Source organism: Ursus americanus, chromosome 14 (assembly GCF_024610735.1).
Source record: "Ursus americanus isolate L20-20 chromosome 14, mUrsAme1.1.p, whole genome shotgun sequence".
Taxonomy (NCBI): domain Eukaryota; kingdom Metazoa; phylum Chordata; class Mammalia; order Carnivora; family Ursidae; genus Ursus; species Ursus americanus.
Window position 1 is genome coordinate 31,277,564 of NC_142140.1, and position 14,339 is coordinate 31,291,902.

Sequence of the window (14,339 nt, forward strand, 5' to 3'; positions counted from 1 at the left end):
CCTCTCGATCCAACGAAGCAAGCCCTTTGGGACCTTATTGGGTAGTAACTTCCAGAGCTTGAGCCCCGGGGGAAGGTACCTGGTAAATCATAGTCTCACCACCATCACCAGGATGATAAAGAACCCCAGTTAAGGTTAGACTTAAAGAATATAGCAAGAATGCATTAGAACCTGGGATTAGAGTGGATATTTCAGAGGTAGCCAAGAAGAGGTAGGGATTGATAAGAATTGAAAGCCCAAGGACTGCTTTTCCAGTGAAGCCAGCCATGTTTCTCAAAATGTGGTCATTGGAACCCCTGCATTAGAAGTGGTAGGAAGTCCCAAGTCCAGATATATCTCCCCCATATTGCTTTGTTTTAATTTACAAAATAAGATTTTTCTTAACACTCATACATCTGGGGAGCTGTCAACTCTGGGGCCATTAGATTGCTTTGAGATTTGCAACCCAACAAAACAGGAACAGGGAAAAGCCTTTGCCTTCTGAAGCTTAGAAAGAAGGTGGGCGTGTGAAGATTAGGGATGGGAGAATATTAGAATGCAAGGGAGTGGGGAAGTCAGAAGGTGGTGTAAGGACCTTGAGAACCTGAAGGGTCGGAAGGTAGCTCTGAGGGTCCTAATGAATCTGCCTTGTGTTACTCTTTGTTTTGGGGCTTTATTTATTTATTTATTTGTTTGTTTATTTATTTATTTTTGGTCTCTCCCTACTCCACCCCAGAGCAAACAGCCATGCCAACCTTGGTGCTCTCTCACCTGTTTCCAGACCCTTCCTCTTGGGCTCCATTAATTCCAGGAAGGAACCCCCGCCCCGTGCCTTTCCCCATGAGGTCCCTGAGAGGAGGGACTGGGGTCTCCACAGGCAAAACTGCTCTTAAGCGACAGGCCCCTCTCCTCTCTGTGCACCCACTGTCCCCCACCTTGTGCAGATTTCCAGCTGGCCTTGGCAGCAGGGGGAAGTGAAGAGAGACGAAAAGAGGAAGCATGAGGCAGCTCGTCCTTGCCAAGGGGAGCTAGTGTGATACTGTCTCACTTGTCAGATCTGCTGCCTCCTGTCATCCCGCTTCCCTTTTTTGTCTTCATCACCCAAATATCTGACAAGAAGCTATAGAACTTTACCAGGGAATAAACAGTGTCCAGAATTTGCCATCCCCCAAATTTTGCCATATGGTCATTGTTTGTGACACACAGGATACCCCCAAAGTCAGTATGCCACCTACAAGCACAGCATAGTTTCCTGGCCACAGTCAGGACTGCCCCCAGTGCTTGCCAGGATGGCTGGTGTCATCTTCTAGAAGTTATTCTGTCTTCAGTGATCACTGTTGCTTATGAAAAACACTTGCTTCAACTGTTTCACCTCTTTTAATTCTGATTGCAGGTCTTCATACATGCACATGGGATTTTCTAGCTGAGAAAGACTAATTCAGGTATTTTGGTCCAATTTAAGTACAAAGGAGGGGCAGCAGGGGTTGGGCAGAGCAACAAATGACATGAAAGAGGCTAACCTTCTGTTTTCACAAGAACCTTGCAATTTAGGTATTAGCCCCATTTTACAGATGAAGCAACTAATACTTTGACAATTCATTACTTGCTTAAGTTTCACAGATAGTAAGTGGTAGAACCAGGATTTAAAGCCAGCTCAGCCTACTTCCATGGCCTGTGCTCACTCCAGTTGCTCTTTTGGGATGCCAGGTGGTGACAGTAATGGCCCTTGGGACACAGATATCTCTCCTCCTCCGACGCTGCTGCTCTTCCTCCTGCAGGAAGGGTGGCGGTGTCGTCAGGCCTGCCAGCAGCAACCAGTGGCTGGGCAACTTTCTTTCTCAACCACCATTAGCCTTCCTTTTCCCCTTGATCCTCCTCTATTTCCTTGTGTACTTTTACTCCCACTGTTACCTCCTTCCAGAATTAGGGATTTCCTGGCTTTCCTTCTCCTACCAACACTCACGGTTACTTTCAATCCCTGTTAACTGCTTAGATGTTGGGGTGCACCTTGTTGAATGAATCTTATAAGTGCAGTTGCCTTGAAAAATAGCGTGGTGTATAAGTGAAGCCAAAGGTTGTTTCTTATAGATGTTCTGCAAAAGCAAATAGGCTCTTGTCATTCATAATGAAGGTTAAAATGCCCTGAAATTTAGGATCGGCTGATGCTCCTCTTTCAGAGGAGGTAAGAGAAGCACTTGGATGTTTAAATACACAATCATATGGAAAAGTTGTCACCACTGTAGACTGTGCTTTGCAATTGCCATCTTATTACATCTAAAATATGTTAGCTACAGCCAAGTGTTGCTACATTCAAAGCTACTCCCTGTTCCTTTGTTCCCTTTCTTCAATTAAGAGAAAAAAGAAGAAAAGATTTTGAAATGACTAATATTCTAGTACCAAGAGCATCACAAACCAAAACAGGTGATTTTTTGCTATTGCTATAGAAACAGCAGTAAAAAAAATGAGCATAAACCTTGCCTTTAAATGATTCAGTTATTTTCTTTTAGACCATTGGTGCCATAATAGACATTCTCCTTTTAAGTAAACGAGGAATAGAACATCTATTAATGAAGAGTTTTACTTGACATAAAGATTTTTTTTAAAGCTATATCCATGCCTAATAGAAAAATAAAGATTAAGTGGGTTTTCCTAAATGCTGCCTCAGTTTAGAATTCATGCAGATGTTTCTGGAAGTCCACTGTCTCTAGACATAGTCTTATGATTTTGCTATATAATTTGGCCAACATTAATTCAGTTAGTATTTACTGAGCATCTACTATATGGCAGGCGTCTGCGAAACATATTGCCCCCTCCCTCATATTCTGAAGGAGAAGGCAGAGAAAAGTAATCACATAAAATACTTACATATTTTGGTAAGTACTCTGAAGAAAGGATTAACCAAGGAGGTACCTGCTCTTGGGGCAATAAGGATATTTAAATGTTAAGACTTGAAGGAGGGTGAATAACAAGACCTGTAAATAGTAGAAGGAGAAGGGTACCCAGAGAAAGAAAAAGCCTGTGCAAATTCCTGTTACAAGAACAGACCAAGCGTGAAGCTGGAGAGTAAGGAAGAGGGACAGTGGCATGAATGAGGTTGGCATTTCTACCTCTCCCTCCCATCCCTCCAGATCCATGCACTACCTTCTCTCATGTGCTCTGTGTCCTGGGAGGTAGTTCCCTTCCGTTCCTCACATTACATCACATTAATCACCCAGATTCCCTCGGTCTCAAGGCTTCTCAGTCAATGGGAAGTACCAGCAGGAGATCAGAGGACAGCAAGAGGGAATTCAGGGTATTTCTTCCCTTTCCTTCTGCAAGACCCCTCCTATGAAGATCCAGTTTCTCTGGCTCCAGCCCTCCCCTTGCCCCAGGAATGGTAATGGCTGCCCACTGTTGTTATCTTTCAGTGTCTAACCATCCCTCATTTGTTCCCTCAGCCCTGCCCATACCTCTGTAAAGAGTTATTTCATGAGTCTCTCCATTTAACCCATGTAGAGTGAATTTTGTTTCCTTTGAAATCCTGGATTATAGAGAATGAGACCTAGTGAGTGAGGCAGGGTAATTTATAGGCCTTGTGAGCTAGGAATTTAGATTTTGTTCTCAGAGCACCACAAAGTTACTGAAATAAGACGGGGTAATCGATCCCCATTTAAGATGCTCACTCTGGCTGCTCTCAAGGGCCTTGACTGGGGGATGGAGGAAAAGAATGGAAACAAGGAGACCAGCTGGAAGGCTGTGCAGGCAAGAGACATGGTGCTTGGACCAGAGAGACAGTATAAGATTTAGAGAAATGAGTGGATCCAACATAGAACTGATAGACTTGCAGAAAGGAAATACAGGTCAAAGAATGACTCAGGTTTCTCGTTTGAGCCCCTTCTGGGTAGTGGTAAGGATGGGGAATTAGGGTTTTTCTTTTTTCTTTTTTTTTTTTAGTTTTTATTTAAATTCCAGTTAGTTAACATACAGTATAATACATACTACATAGTAACATACATACATAATACATACATAGTAACATACAGTATAATGTTAGTTTCAGGTGTACAATACAGTGATTCAACAATTTCATATATCACCTGGTGCTCATTACAACAAGTGCACGCCTTAATCCCCATCACCTAGGTGACCTCCCCTCTGCTAACCACCAGTTTGTTCTCTATAGTTAAAAGTCTGTTTCTTGGTTTGCCTCTTAATGACTTTCATTTGCAATGTCTGTGGAATATCCAGGAAAAGTTTCAAGTAAGCAGTTTGGAGTTCAAGGAATGAGTCAGGGCTAGAGATGTAGATTGAATTGTCAATACAGAAATAACATTTAAAATCAGAGCAGGGAGTAGAAAATTGTCCCCATGGAAAAGAATGTTTAACAGAGAGAAAGAAGAGAACCCAGAAGCTGCCAGATATAAGTCTAGAGGAGCTATTTGCACATTTTAATTCTTCCCCAAATGTTAAATAATATATAAATCTAGCTTTAGGAAAATTAAAAATGGAAATAGTGAATGCTTCAGAAATCAAATGTGAAAATGCTAGGTATTATCTTCTCCCCATAAAATAATCTTGATATCTAATTGGATGTATTTTTTAAAAGAGCAATAGTTTTGTACCTTCTGGGAACATTACCTTACTTCTGCTTTAAAAATTGGCACAAATGTAGTTCATGTGACCCCTTTAGTCTTGTGTTGGAAACTTGTGAATTGACTGTAGAACTGAATGAGTTAATTTGCTGCTCATTTCTAACCAACAGGATTCAGGTGATGAATTCTGTGTGTTGTCTAACTTAATTGGGAAATGTGTTTACATTGATAAGCTTCCAGCCTAATTCAAATTAAGGAAAGCTTTCTAATTTCACCTTTCATTTACTAAAATTTTTTAAAACAGAAGAATGTATAAAAATGGCGCCAATGTGTTAGCACTAATGCAATCCATAATAACCAAATCTGTTTGCTTTTTACTTCAAAACAATCATTAGGCCCTACAATGAGACATTTCTTGGTGGTTTTCTTTAGTTCCTCTACAAATGATCATCCTCTGACTCCAGGGACCTATAGATTTTAGTATATGGCCTTCCAGCTTGTATATTATAGCGCTGAACTGTCATCCATAGCATCCATTAGAATGTTATTGACAAAATGTCCACTCGTATTGAACTAAGCACTCGATAAACCACTATAAGTAAATTGTTGTGCTCTTACCTCGAAGGATGGTCTATTGATTCCCCACACGAGTACGGGCCTCGCAGCACGACCCTAGCTACAATTCCCTTGCAGTACCTGTGAAATGTTGCATGATGTCTTTTTTGAGATCCCCAGAAGTAAAGAATTCTTTTAAACATTCTTTTTTATATATTGTTGTCTGTGCAGGTTATTTTTTTAGTTTCACATAGTAAATCACTAATCATTGTTTTGTCCTTATAGGCTAAAACTCTTCCATTTATAAATTATATTACATAATAAAAGCAATCCATGCCCATAATAAGAAACTTTGGAATCATTCTCCAAATGTAACTGCATCTAATAATTTTTTTGTGAGTACTTTCAGAGATTAAATCTGTGTGTGTGTGTGTGTGTGTGTGTGTGTGTGTGTGTGTATGAGAGAGAGAGATATTAAAATCTTTTTTTCCTCAAAGAGAATCATACTATTTATATTTTTGGAAATTGGTTTGGTGTGGTGACAGCAGGGCTTTCTACTTTTATCTATCTTGGGAATCTTTCCATGTTGCTTCATATTAATCTGTCTCATTCTTTTTAATAGCTGCCATTTGTATCATTGCATGCATTTAGCATAATATATTTATCCAAAATTTCCCTGTTTGTTTTTTCCATGTTATAATGAGCTTCTATATAAGTGTATCTTTACATACTTGTGAAATCTTCTCCATTTAAAGACATGAGATTTTCATGTGAATAAGAGAATATATACATTACCTAAGGGGTCACAGTCTCCTACAGCTATAGTGATACATTCAGGAAAGCGGAGGTGAAGAGGGAGAGAAAATCTGGAGGTATTCAAGGACATTTGACAGATTTCCCCCCTTGTTGGATACTGTCAAATTTCCACTGAGGGTAACTTACAGCAAAATTTTTTAAAAGTTTTTTTTCAAGACTAAATGATCAGAAATCCCCAATAATCAGAGTTTGTGTAGTATTTTATATTGATAATTGAGCATCTAAGTTATTTGTGATTTGTGAAAATTGTACTTTAGTGCCAAATGTCTTCTTTATAGTGGTCTTCAAAAAGTGACCATTTATGATGGTACCATTCAGTTCAACAGAATAGTCAATTATGGAACAAGCAATGCTCTAACCCTATGTATAAACAAAAGGTTACAGTGCATTGGTGTTGTATTTCCTAAAGTGCAAGTGAGTTCATTGACAATTTATGGCAAGGTGTATTTTGGGGGATTGTTAGGAGAGTGGGTTATGGTATAAGAGTTCCATAATTTGACTTCTCACTTTTCTGTTAGAGAGCTCTAATACCCAGGCCATAGTTTTTCTAAGGAGGGTGAATGTTGCTTAAAAAGATGATCTTAAAAAAAAGAGAAAGCCCAATAAATTAGAGCTGATGAATCAATTAAAAGCATACACCTGGAGGAGTAATAGCCTATATTTATAAAGCATTTCACAGTTTCTGAAGTGTTTTCAATATCATTTTCTCAGCATGATGAATGGACAGATGTTATTATCCCCAATTTATAGATGAAGGAATGGAGACTCCAAGAGGTTGACTCTACTTCCTAGAACCCTTTCTCTTTAGTAATAAAGATGTAAATATTACTGTAGTAGTTTCCTAGGGCTGCCATAACAAATCACCACAAACTGGATGGATTGAAACAACATAAACATATTGTCTCACAGTTCTGGAAGCTAAAAGTCTCAAATCAAGGTACCAGCAGGGTTGATTCCTTCTGAAAGCACTGAGTGAGAATGTGTACTATGCCCTTCTCTGCTACCTTTTCTGATAGTTGCCTCCAATCTTTGGCATTTCTTGGCTTATAGATGCATCATCCCAATTTCTGCCTTTGTTGTCATATGGCACTCTCTCTCTTAATATAAATTTCCTTCTTCTTATAAAAATGCCAACCATTGGCTTACAGCTCATTCTAACACAGCATGACTTTATTTTATTTTTTTATATATTTTTTATAATAATTTTTTATTATATAATGTTAGTCACCATACAGTACATCCCTAGTTTTTGATGTAAAGTTCCATGATTCATTACTTGCGTATAACACCCAGTGCACCATGAAATACGTGCCCTCCTTAATACCTATCACCAGCCTATCCCATTCCCCCACCCCTCTCCCCTCTGAAGCCCTCAGTTTGTTTCCCAGAGTCCATAGTCTCTCATGCATGACTTTATTTTAATTTGATTATATCTGCAAAGACCTCATTTCCAAATAAGGTCACCTTCACAGGTACCAGGGATTAAGGCTTGAACATATCTTTCTGGGGGACACAGTTCAACTCACAACAATGACTGTGGGTCATTGAGTGAATGTTTTCCAGGAGCACAAGAGCATCACCAAGAAGGGTGATGCTTACTCTATAACTTTCTCCTACATTTTCCCTTACCCAAAGTCTTATCACCAATTAGTGATTGAACTAGCAACAGCTTTTTTTTTTAATGGGTTATAATTCACATACCATAAAATTCTCCCTTTAAAGTGTATTATTCAGTGGTTTTTAGTATATTTCACAGAGTTGTGCAACCATCACCACTGTGTAATTTTAGAATGCTTTGTGACCCCCAAAGTACCTGTATTCATTAGTAGTTACTTCCTGCTACCCTTAGCCCTTTCTTTTCATCTCTAGGGATTTGCTTATTTTAAATGTTTCATATAAATGGAACCATACGATATGTAGTCTTTTGTGTTTAGCTTCTTTAACTTACCATAATGTTTCCAACATTTGTCTGTGTTGTAGCATGTCTTTGTTCCTTTTTATGCCTGAATAATAATCCATTGTATGAATCTACTATATTTTGTTTATTCACTTATTAGTTGATGGACATTTGAGTTGATTCTACTTTTTGGCAATTATTAATAGTGCTACTATGAACATTCACGTACAAATTTTTGTGTGGACATATGTTTTCAATCCTTGTGGGTATACATGTAGGAGTGAAATTGCTGGGTCATATGGAACTCTACATTTAACTTTTAAGGAACTACCAAACTGTTTTCAAAGTGGCTGTACCACTTTACACTCCCACCATCAATGTATGTGAGCTCCAATTTCCCCACATTTTCAGCAACACTTGTTATTATTTGTGTTTTTTATTATACTCATCCTGTGAGTATTATACTCATCCTGTGAGTTTTGGTTTTCATTTCCCTATTGGCTAATAATGTTGAGCATATTTTCATCTACTTATTAGCCATTTATATATCTTCTTTGGAGAAATAACTATTCAAATTCTTTGCTAATTTTTAAATGGGATTATTTCTTTTTATTGTTGAATTGTATGAATTCTTTATACATTTTGTACACTAGGCTCTTATCAGATAAATGATTTGTAAAAATTTTCCCCCATTCTATGGCTCTTCTTACTTCCTTGATAGTGTCCTTTGAAGGACAAAAGTTTCTAAATTTTAGAAATGTAGTTTATCTATTTTTTTCTTTTGTTACTTGTGCTTTAAACATATCTAAGAAACCATTTGTTAATTGAAGGGCATGAAGATTTTCACCTATGTTTTCTTCTAAGAGATTTATGGGTTTAGATTTTATATCTAAGTCTTTGATCCATTTTGAGTTAATGATAAAAGAAAAACTCACCACAAACTAAGATAGGAAGGAAATTTCTTCAATCTGATAAAGGACTTCTATGAAAAACATATAGCTTTTCATACTTAATGGTGATAGTCTGAATCGGAAACAAGACAAAGCTGTCTTCTCTCACCATTTCTATTCATCATTGTATTGGAGATTCTAGTCAATGCAATAAGGCAAGAAAAAGAAATAAATAATATAAGGCATCCATATTGAAAAGGAAAAAGCAAAACTGCCTATTTGCAAGCAGCAAAAATGTCTGTAGAAAAGAAATAAATGAGTTCAGCAAGGTTGAAGAATATGAAAATCAATAGACAAAAATCAGTTGCATCTCTATATCCTAGATAGAGTAAACTGAAAATGAAATTAAGGAAACAGTTCCATGCACAGTATCATCAAAAAGAATAAAATGTTTGGAATAACTTTAACAAAATTAGTGCAAGATTTGTGTACTAAAAATTTTAAAATACTGCTGACAGAAATTAAAGATACAAGTAAATGGAGAGCCATTCTGTTGGGAGATTAAATATTGTTATGTTGACAGTTCTCCCAAATTTATCTAAAGATTGTTTTTTTATTTTTTTTGTGTGTGGGCTTTTTTGTAGACATTGATGAACTGATCCTAAAATGTATATGGAAATTCAAAGGTGAATAGTAGAACAGTTTTGTGAAAGAAAAAAGGTGGGGGACTTAAACTCAAAATTTCAAAATTTACTATAAAGCTATAGTGATCATGGCAGTATGGTACTGGCGTGAAGAAGATAGATCAATGAAACAGCATACAGAAATAAAACCTTACATTTATGGTCCACCGATTTGTTTACAAAATTGTCAAGACAGTTCAGTGGTAAAAGAAGAGTCTTTTCAGCAAATGATGTGGGGACATTTGGATGTCCACATGCAAAAAAATTAATTTAGAACCATACCTCACACCATATACAAAAATTAGCTCAAAATGGATTATAGAACTAAATGTGAGAGTTAAAAGTATAAGACTTCTAGAAGTAAACAGTAGGAAATCTTCATGATCCTGGGTTAGGCAAAGCATTTGTAGATATGACACCAGAACACAAATAATAAAAGAAAAAATAATAAATTGGACTTCATAAAAATTTCAGAGTTTTGCATTCAAAAGGCACCATTACATAAATGAAGACAAGCCTCAGACTGGTGAAAATATGTGCAAATCGTATATATGGTAAAGTTCTTGTATCCAGAATATAAAAAGAACTCTTACTGTTTGTTAATAAGAAAACATATCACCGATTTAAAACTTGGTAAAAGATTTGGATAGGCATTTCATAAAAGCAGATAGATAAATGGCTAAAAAGCACACGATAATATTCACATTAAGGAAATGTAAATTACAACCATAATGACTGTTTCCATAATTTGGATATTACAGATAATGCTGCTATAAACATCAGGGTGCATGTATCCCTTTGAATTAGTATTTTTCTATTCTTTGAGTAAATACCTGGTGGTGCAATTGCTGAATCTTAGGGTAGTTCTATTTTTAACTTTTTCTTAACTGTAGAGAACTGATGGTTACCGGGGGGGGGGGGGGTTGCATTGAGGGATGGATTAATAGGTGATAAGAATTAAGGAGTGCACTTGTGATGAGCACTCTATGTGCTCATGTTCTATGGAAGTGTTGAATTAATGTATTGTACACCTGAAACTAATATTACACTATATGTCAACTAACTGGAATTCAAATTAAAATTTAAGAAAAAATTAAAAAAAAAAAAATAAGATACCACCTCATACCCACCACAATGGCTGTCTTCCTGGGTATATGCCTGAGAAACATGAAGATATTATGACCACACACAGAGCTGAACATGAATGTTCTTAGTACCATTATTTAGGTTAGCCAAACCTGGAGACAAACTACAATTCCACCAACTCCTTTGGTGAATAGATATAAAATGTGGCATATCCATATATTACAACACTGTTCTTCAATAAGAAAGTAATGATATAGGCTACAGTGGATGAATGTCAAAAACGTTGTGCTCAGTGAAAGATGTCACATGCAGAAAATTTTATATTTTATATTCCACTTACATGAAATATCTGGAGAAGGCAAATGTTTCTAGACCCAAGCCAGATTCATGATAGCCTGGGGATGGGGATGAGAGTGGAGATTGACTGCAGACAGGTATGTGGGATCTATTTGGATGGTGGGAATGTTTGACAACCAAATTCTGGTGATGGTTTACATAACTCTTTAAATATACTAAAAATGTACACAATTTAAAATGATGAATTTTATGGCATGTAAATTGTACCTCAATAGAGCTCTTTTTAAAAAGGGGATCAAATGACATTCAGAGAAAGATTCAAAGAGCACCAGTTACTGATGTAAAGCCATACATGTGAAATGTGCATTGTAATGAATGCTAAGTATGAAAAGAGGACTACTTTGTGTTTCAATAAGTATACGAAAGCATCTTAGGTTCAGAATTCTGAATTTTTCTATAAAAGACAAAAGAATCCTCAATGAATTTAAAATTCAGCAGAAGGGACCCAGGAAAAATTGATGGAATAAAATTCCCTGTGGTGATTATGAAGCATAGGAGTGAATGCATAAGGGAGGCCTTCTGCATGGCGCCATCTTCTATATGGTTTTCAATTTCAGTGCACAGCCATATTAACTATATACCCAAACATCATTGCACACATTTATATATACGATTTTGCAAACTCTCTCTTTTCTTGTAATTTATGCCTGGAGTTATTTGGTAGCATCACTGAAGGTGTGCATTCAAATTTGGTCATTTTTAGGTCATGATAAGAAAAATAAATACCATTTTGGCTTTAAGAACAAGTAATTCTAATAAATGAATCTAATCATCAGAAGCCTGACATCAGTTTTGCAAGTTCATTCTAACCTGAAGTGAACATTCAGTGGTTGAAAATGATTGTACATATGGAAGAAAAGTGAATAGGTAATCTAAATAGACAAGTTTATCTACACTATTGGATGGTTGCTACCATTTACTCAAATACTCACTGAGGTTGCCATTGTTAAAATAAAAATTGTCAATCAAAGATGGAGATATAAAAGCAAATTGGAAATTGAATTCAGAAGTAATTTTACTTTCAAATGGTTTGCAAATGTAGATGTTAAGTTTGGAATGAATGTCGTTAATGACCATAGCTGAGAGAGTTATACACCTGCTGATCACTAGAATATTATAATAAATGAGGTTGATTTTCCTGTTGACTACCCCATTTTTTCTCAACATGGTCTCATTACTTTTTCTATCACATCGCTGACCCTTAGCTATGAATGCTCACTTACAGATATAAAAATGTATTAACTCATATATGGGGTTTCTTAATAAAAAAGTATCTCTAAGTTTAAGAGAAGCAATGCCAGTGTTACTTGCCTTTTTCTGCTTTGTTAGGTCACAGGAGGTTTTAGATGGTGAAAATCAAGCCTGTATTACAACTGAAGAGCTGTTTTACAAGCAGCCTTCCTTACAGCAACTAAATTGTCCCCAAAAAAGCACATGAGCACATGAGCATAATGAAGCTTTTAAGTAGACACACATATGCATTTATATTCTCTATCTCTCATGAATGACTAATTTTAATTTTTTTTAAAGTAGCAATTCAGCTTGCTTTCAGAACCATTTAAGCTTAGCACATGATTTTGTTTTCCCTCCAAAACCAACTATTCTTGATTATGAGATAGGGAAGGTTTGCATATTTATTTTTGCAAAGACAGTAGAATAAATTCTCATCACCATATGAGTGGCTTAGTCTTAATACCTCTGTCTTAAACTGGGCACATGAGCATTTAGAAATTCTTCCAGAGGTCAGAGCCACGACGGTCAGATTTAACTGAGAACTATCTTGTGTAGACCAAAACCTGACCTCCACCAGAGCAAAGTCAGGCCATGTACCCATTGTGTGGTTCTTATCAGGCTTTACAGCCCAGGTGGGCCTATCTTTCTTAATAAATATTTTAGTTAATAGAAGATTAAAGGCTAAAAATACACAGCCACTCAAGATGATGGTTAGTACTTAGGTAGTTTTCTGTATGCCAGGCATTGTTCTATGCATTTTTCTTACATTCACTTATGTGTGCAGTCCTCACAACAATCCTATGAGTACTATTATTTTCTACATTTTATTAATAAAGAAACTGAGGTACCGAAGTGTAAGTAACATACCCAGTGTCACATAGCTAAGAAATGGTGAAGCCAGAATTTGAACACGGAAAATATGGCTTTGAAATTATTGCTCTTAACCATTACAGCTTATTTCCACACTTGTTGATAATGAGTAGTCTAAAATAATAATAATTTCGGGCACCTGGGTGGCTCGATCAGTTAAGCATCCAACTCTTGGTTTCGGCTTAGGACATGATCTCGGGGTCATGAGATTGAGCCCCGTGTCGGGCTCTGCATTCAGTGTGGAGTCTGCTTGAGATTCTCTCTGTGCCTCTGCCTGCCCCTTCTCCCTGCTCATGTTCTCTCCCCCCCCAAATAAATAAATAAAAATCTTTAAAAGAATAATAATCACTAAAAAAAGAAAGTAGCAGTACTCAAAAACTGCAGTCAACTCAAGATAACACTGATGATGAATTTGTAATAAATTGTCCTTCCCCCAAACTGCAGAAGTCCCATCTCTTGTGTTTGTACATGTGCATACTGGGAACTTTTACAAATTACCAAATATTTCAGGGCAGTCAGATTTCTTTATGGAATTTAGAATGAGAGACTTCTTGAAACTCTAAAATGGGCTCTGGATTACCAAATTCTAGTAACCTTTTTAAACTCAATTAGAATGTTACTAGCAAGTGGTAAAGCTGAAATATACAGGACCACATGTTATTCACCCATGAAAACAAAGGAAAAGATTTGCATATTTGCGTTACATTATGGCCCATAACGTGGACTATAGTTACTGACCTAGAACACCAAAGGGGATTGAAAGAAATTCAGTAATAGAGGTTGAAAAACATGCTGTGGTAAGTCAAAAAAAGATGTAATTATTTTTAATTCGGAGATCTGCGATGTTTTCCAGGAGGAGGTGGCATTTCAACCCAAACTGTGATGGATGAATATAATTTCAGTTGGCAGAATGAGAGAAGGGACTTTCCAAGGGACATACATAAGCAAAGGCATTGAAATATGAAAGGATGGATTATGTTTAAGTAGCAAACACGCTGGTATTGTCATTGTGGCAGCCCACTCCAGTGTTCCATGTCACATCCTCTGGGTCCAGCTCTGATATCAGCTGCGACTGCAGTGGGTGGTTTGGAACAAGCTTGCTTGGAAAGCATCCCATATCAAATGCCATCCAGGACCTTCTTTGATGCTGTGGGACCCAACTACTCTACCCACAGACAGGCATAAATTGGAAATACTAGGGTGGTAAGGCCCCCTGAGGGAACCCTTAACCATTGGGGGTTAGCACTTAGTGGCTATAGGCTCCCACCTCCTATTCCTCAAGAGGACAATTCTTGGAGGTGTTCTGTACGTGTCTCCATGGATGTTCTGGTGGAATGGAGCCCCTATAGTCTATAGCAGTGTTGTTGACAATGCCTTCTTATCTTGGATTTTCCTCTTTTGT

At 37.1% G+C, this 14,339-nt stretch overlaps 1 protein-coding gene across 15 annotated transcripts in view; it reads left to right on the forward strand.

The window, feature by feature from the left end:
* The window catches only part of CFAP20DC (CFAP20 domain containing), a 236,640-nt gene that overhangs the window by 61,648 nt on the left and 160,653 nt on the right, over positions 1–14,339 (forward strand). The window lies entirely within an intron of this gene.